The sequence below is a fragment of the Sorghum bicolor genome, chromosome 8 (assembly GCF_000003195.3).
Source record: "Sorghum bicolor cultivar BTx623 chromosome 8, Sorghum_bicolor_NCBIv3, whole genome shotgun sequence".
In the NCBI taxonomy this organism is placed as follows: domain Eukaryota; kingdom Viridiplantae; phylum Streptophyta; class Magnoliopsida; order Poales; family Poaceae; genus Sorghum; species Sorghum bicolor.
The window spans coordinates 52,554,121-52,561,222 of NC_012877.2; positions in this window are offsets into that span (position 1 = coordinate 52,554,121).

The following is a 7,102-nucleotide window of genomic DNA, read 5'->3' on the forward strand; positions in this document are numbered from 1 at the left end:
TTCACCAAGAAAATGAATGGGGAAATCTTCATTTGCCAAGTTTGTGTTGATGATATTATTTTTGGCTCTACTAATGAAGATTTTTGCAAGGAATTTGGTGATTTGATGTCCAAAGAGTTTGAGATGTCCATGATTGGTGAGCTATCCTTCTTTCTAGGATTTCAAGTCAAGCAAATGAAGGAAGGAGTATTCATCTCTCAAGAGAAGTACACACAAGATCTTCTCAAGAGGTTCAAGATGATGGATTGCAAGCCAATCAAGACTCCGATGGCATCAAATGGGCATCTCGACTTGGATGAGGGAGGTAACCCAATGGACAAGACTCTCTATCGCTCCATGATAGGAAGTCTACTCTACCTCACCGCATCTAGGCCCGATATCATGTTCAGTGTGTGTATGTGTGCTAGATATCAAGCAATGGCTATGGAATCTCACTTGATTGCCGTCAAGAGAATTCTTAGGTATCTAAAATACACACCTTGCCTAGGATTGTGGTATCCCAAAGGTGCAAGATTCCAACTTGTAGGCTATTCCTATTCAGATTATGCCGGGTGCCGGATTGATAGAAAAAGCACATCCGGAGGGTGCCACTTCCTAGGTAGATCACTTGTCTCTTGGATGTCAAAGAAACAAAATAGTGTTGCCTTGTCAACGGTCGAGGCGGAATACATTGCCGCTGGTGCTTGTTGTGCACAAATACTCTACATGAAACAAACTTTGGTAGACTATGAAGTAGTACTAGACAAAGTACCTTTGTTGTGTGACAACGAAAGTGCTGTAAAACTTGCAAACAACCCGGTTCAACACACCCGCACAAAACATATTGACATCCGCCACCACTTCCTTAGGGATCATGTTGCTAAAGGTGATATATCTCTAGAGAATGTGGGAACGGAAAATCAATTGGCGGATATCTTCACAAAACCCCTAGATGAAGCTAGGTTTTGTATGTTGAGAAATGAACTAAATGTGCTTGATCTCTCTAACTTCACTAAAAGATAAAGTTGTGTGCTGAAACTTGTAAATAGCTTTTGCTTTGCATATCATGCATACTCAAACTAAAAATGAACAATATTTGTGTGTAGGGCTTGTCTAACATGGTTAAGATAACCCCATTGTGTGTGTGAAAAAGCTTAACCTTGGATCAAACTTGACAAGCATTAGTTTACTTTCAAGTATTGCATTTCACCTCATATCATATGCATGCTTGTTAGTTGACCGTTTCTTTTCAGTTACTCTTTGAGCATCCGCTGTGTTTGTCCATAGATAGGGGGAGCATTCAAAGCTCATTGTGATTCAAACTCCTAGCTCTATGGCCATATGATGCTCCTTGGTGATTTCTCGAATTATTTTCATAAAAACTACTAAGCCTATGGCTAAATATTTGTGAAAATTTGAGGGTTTGAGAGAGGTCACTCATACCAGTTCTATTTGGTGTTCATTTGTGTGTCTTTGAAGATGGAACTTGGTTGGGTCAAAGTCGGACGTAGTGCTAAGTTGAAAAAGGACTCAGAGGAGCACCAGACGATGCACCGGACGCTGTCTCGGTGCGTCCGGTGCGGTGAGTGTGCCAGATTGCACTCACCGGATGCACGAACAGTGTCCCTGCAGCGTCCGGTGAGGTGCGTCTGGTGCTCACCTGGCGTGCCCTAGGGCACCGGACGCTAAAGCCAGCGTCTGGTGGCCATCGTCCGGTGGTCCGCAGTTTTGAAAATCTCTCTGCGCATGAGTCCGGTGGTCACCGGACGCGTCCGGTGCCACTTTAAGTGCGTCCGGTGATCCCGCGGCGGGCGCATAAAGCCCGCGCCCGGGGGTGTCTCGCGGTCGTTTTCCTTTTCTTCTCCCAATCTCGCCCGTACCCAGGCACCTCCACGCCCGTGCCCTAGCGCCGCCTCCGTCGAAGTCCGTTCTCTCCGGCGACCTCGATCTTCCCCCGCGCGCAGATCCTCTCCCAAGACTCCTCTCTTTCCTCTCCTCGTGCAGGGATTTTTGTCCTGTGGAGTGTTTAGGGTTTGGGTAAGTTCTAGGTTTCTTGCCCTCAAGGTGTTCGATTCATTGTGTGAATGAATCTAATTGTTATTTTTGATGGCGATTCGATTCGTTCTATCTTTGTAGCACCTTGAGGAGTGGTTTCGCGTTCTTCGGCAGATCTCGATCGTGATATTTCTTTCGGAATGCGTCCCGTCTTCAGATCGTAAGCCGTTCGCGCCCGTTCCTTATCTATTCTTGCGATCTATAGGTTTTCCTCACCTCTAGCTATTATGTTTGCTTATGTATGCCCTATCTTTTCTATCTCTTGCAGCGCGTTGATCTCCTGTGACAGTTGGCTAGTTGTCGGCAGTTCCTTCAGTCAGTCGTTCTTGCTATGGCTCGTTGCAAGAACGTCAGTGGTCCGACAGCCAGCTCTGGAGGTTCCCCAGGAGGTGATGGTGGAGGTGATCCTCCCCGTCGCCTGTCAGCGGCAGAGAAGGGCAAAGGCAAGAAGTTGGCCACCAAGAAAAGGAAGGCCAGCGACAGAGAGGCAGAGATAGCCGAGGTAGTTGCGGCGGCAGCAGAGGCAACTGAGAGGGGTGAACGGTCAGGTGCTCTGAGGATAGGGGCCGATCTCACGCCACGTCAGAGGCGTGGCGTTCGTGAGGCCGAGGCTCGTCATGGATCACCTCCACGCACCATCATGATAGGAGGACAGCGTGTCAGGATCAATGTCAGAGATCCAGCTCAGGAGGATCCGGACACAGAGACAGAGGCAGAGGCCCAGGCAGAGGATCCAGTAGAGGCACAACAGCAGGAGCAGCCCCTCAGGAGGTCGACTCGCACTCGTACCCAGGCCACTCCTTGGACTGGTACTCAGGGCCAGTCTACCTCCGCTGCTCGTGCTACACCAGCTCGAGGCACTCTAGCCCCTCGTCAGGGACCAGTCAGGATACACAGGGACCTCACTCTGGTGTCTGCTAGAGAGATCCAGCAGCTGCAGTTTGTTCCTTTTCCTACCTGGTTTCCAGCTGCTAGGGATCCATGAGCCGGTGCCAGGTTCTACACAGTGGTCCAGGAGGACATCTATGAGGCACTGGTTTGTTCACAGTCTCAGTTCAAGGAGCATAGAGTGATCGACCTTGAGATTCTAGAGAACATGGTTGGGGCAGATATCCGACAGTACTTCACTTACCTCCACGGCCTCCCAGAGTTACTAGCTCTCCCTGGTACTTACTGTGAGCAGTGGGTCAGAGAGTTCTATGCTTCAGTGTGGGTTTCTCAGGATCATAGCTACATCCACTACGCACTGGCAGGAACTGACTACAGGGTGACAGCACAGCGTGCCCGAGAGGTGCTTGGGTTGAGAGCCTACTCCACCAGGATTCACCAGCTATGCTACGGGAACTTCGAGCCCCCCCGACGTCCTCACAGTGGTGAGATACCACCTGTTGACTTTGTGGCTCCCTGTTTCCATCTGCCCTTTGGAGAGGGCCAGCAGGACAGTGGGAGATTTGACACGCCCAGCCAGGATCCTCGACTTTGTGTTGAGGAAGACACTTCTCCCCAGGACAGGCTACAGAGATGGCTTCACTCGGATTCAGCAGTGGCTCGTCGCTCACCTCATCTCTCACACTCCGTTTGACTTGTGGGATCTGATAGTCTCAGAGATCGAGGATACTATTTCAGAGAGCTTCAGAGGACGGCGTCAGTTGCCATATGCACATCAGATCACCTTGCTTATTCTCCGTGCTAGGCCAGTACCCCTTCTAGCTCACCTACAGAGAGAGCTGATTGACTCCGACACAGTGTTCCCTCACTATGACCCCAGGCAGATGTTGAGAGCACACCACGACCTCAGAGCTACACCACCTCCTCGTGCTCCACGTGGCCCGGTGCCCCCTCCTTCTCCTAGGGGCACTTGCAGTTCAGGAGCAGTACTAGAGACCGAGGAGCAGTAGGACATAGCCATAGGGGCTTTTGCAGATGCGGAGGCTGAGGGAGAGTTTGACATTGCTTCGCACAGCTCGGACAATGATTATCGTCCTCCAGTGTAAGACCTTCCCCCGAGGGCACACGACCATGAGGCAGGAGGTTCCTCGAGTGCTTCAGACCCCGCTTTGCTTGCTATTCTAGAGGGTATGAGGGCAGATCAGCGCCGAGCGGCTGAGGAGCAGGCGAGGAGAGACAGGGACCAGGCTGCCATCGATGCAGCCATGCAGGCTAGGCAGGACGAGCTTCAGAGATAGCTTCTGACCTTCCAGGAGCAGCAGCTTGTGTTCCAGGCTCAGCAGATAGCGATGATGGCCGCGCTTATGGCCGCCTCAGGGATCCAGCTTCCACAGATACAGCTCCCAGGCACTTCGTCTGTCAGGCCTCCCACTCCAGCACCTCAGACTCAGAGTCAGTCTCAGCAGCCTCTACAGCTCCCTGATCAGAGTCAGCCATTTTTTACGCCTCAACACCAGGTCTCCCAGGGTGCTATCTCCTCTGGCTTTGAGTAGGTACCGCAGTTCACGCCTCTCTGCTCAGGTTTCATGCCCCAGTCAGCGACAACGTCACAGCTTGTGTTAGACTCGTTGACAGACCAGCACCTCAGCTTCTCCTACAGTGCTCTGACTGGTGACCCTACGCCTCCACCCCTGCAGGCTCCTGCAGCTTTTACGGCTCCAGTCACCACTACTGAGCTTCTGTCGTCGTCAGTAGCGTCGTCTGAGCAGCTTGCACCGTCGTCTACCGTGCCAGAGACGTCAGCAACAGCGACCGAGTCCATGCCAGCCTCGTCAGTAGGACTTGAGCAGCCCGCATAGCCTATGACAGCTTCAGCGCCTCCAGAGCAAACCCAGACCGCTTCGCCAGCACGAGCAGCTTCAGAGGGTCACTCCACCTCCTCCGCCTCGATGGCCGATGGTTCAGATGATGCAGTTCGCTTTGAGGCCGTGCCGAGGGACTCCACTACTCCCCTCCACCTCCGTCTTCTTAAGTTTTTGGCGCTTGATGCCAAAGGGGGAGAGAGTTGTGAGTATGAGAGTTAGGGGGAGCTAGAGGCTAGAGAGAGTTTTTAGCTTTATTAGTCTTTTTGATATACTCTTTTGTGTGCTACTCCATCATGCATCATGTTTATCTTTATGCATTGCATTTGTGTGAGATACACTAGTTGTGAGACATGACTTTTGCTTATTTGTGATATCCTTATGTCATGTGCTTTGGCTTATATTACCTTTGCTTCCGCGTTTTACTCCGATGTTCTTATGAGCCATGTGTTTATATTCTGTTGTACTTCACTCACATATTTGGATGCAGGATGTTAGACTTGGTTGATATAAGCATGTCTAATCACTTTGTTCTTATTGTATCATGCTTATTGAAACAAAGTCATTTGAAAACCTCAACTCTTTTCATACTCGAGGTTATTGTCATCAATCGCCAAAAATGGGGAGATTGAAAGAGCTTCTAGGCCCCTAGTGATTTCGGTGATTAATGACAATGTTGGTTACTATGACTAACGTGTGTTTTGCAGAGGCAAAGTCATAGGTAAGGTCATGGTAATAGGTACTCAATGGATAGGGACGTACATGCCTACTTAATAGTGGAAATCATTTCGGTTTTCAAAGGATGGATGGACATCATCAAGACTAGACTAGGTCTAAGTGCCACATGGTGAAGAAGGGCACTTAGAGTAGTTTAGGACTTTGTTTTCCTTTGACCGTACTATTAAGAGGGGCTTAGATCTAGTAGCTTGACTTAGGCAAGGCTTTAGGTTTAGGTGTGGTGCACACTTGGTAAACCTAGCACTATGCAGCTCAGAGATAGTCCTTAGATCGAGAGGAACCAACTTCGTTTTGGAGCGATCGCGTTTCGACGAAGTTAGGGTGCCCAAGGGGGCACCGGACGCTGCACCGGACGCTCTGTGAGTGCATCCGGTGAGGTCCTTAGCCGTTGGAAGTTTTCGGTGCCTAGGGTTAGGCACCAGACGCTTGCACCGGACTCACCGGGCAGCGTCCGGTCCCACACCCAGGGAGGTTGTAAACTTCCCCTGAGCACCGGACGCTAGCACCGGACGCACCAGGTAGTGTCCGGTCCCATACTCAGGGAGATTGTAAAACTCCATCGAGCACTGGACGGTGCCACCGGACGCTGAGAGTTAGCGTCCAGTAACCTGTCAGACGCAAGTACAGTTAGCCGTTATGGAGCACCGGACGCTCGGTGCAGAGCGTCCGGTGCTACATAAAGAGCGTCCGGTGACCCCGTTTTCAGTGGAAAACGGTTGGCTGACCTTTTGGACTTCGTGGGGAGTATTTATACTCCTCCACCTCGTCCATGAGAGGTCTCTTGCCCATTTGAACATCTGAGAAACTTGTTGTGGAGCAAGAGAGTTGCAAGAGCCTAGAGAAGATTGAGTTTTGAGTGATTTCTTGAGAGAATCCTTCTCTAGTGAATTCCAAGAGTCAAGTGTGCATCCACCACTCTCTAGAGCCTTGTTTGGGTCAAGTGAGAGTTCTTTGCTTGTTACTCTTGGTGATCGCCATCACCTAGACGGTTCGGTGGTGATTGGAGGCACGAAGACCGCCCGGAGTTCTTGTGGGTGGCTTGTGTCAAGCTTGTGAGCGGTTTTGGGTGATTCACCGTGACGGAGTGTCGAAGAATCAGCCCATAGAGAGCACTTGGTCCTTGCGCGGACCAAGGGGGAGCAAGACCCTTGCGCGGGTGCTCCAACGAGGACTAGTGGAGAGTGGCGACTCTCCGATACCTCGGCAAAACATCGCCGAGCACTTTCTTCCACTACTCCTTTACATTCTAGCATTTACTTTGTGTTTTTACATTCTTAGAATTGCCATGCTAGAATAGGATTGGAACTAGGTTGCAAAACTTTTATCCGGTAGCTCTCTAGTCACACTAGGCACAAGGGGTTGAATTGGAGCTTATAGGTTGCTTAAATTTTTAGAGAAGCCCAATTCACCCCTCCTCTTGGGCATCTCGATCCTTTCACCACGTCCATTACCTGGTTGCACATTTTGACCACCATTATCGAAACGCTCGTTAGGGTCGACAAGATATCCTTCATCTTCAACTATCATGTTATGCATGATCACACAAGCCGTCATGATAAATTGTAGTGTCTCTTTATCCT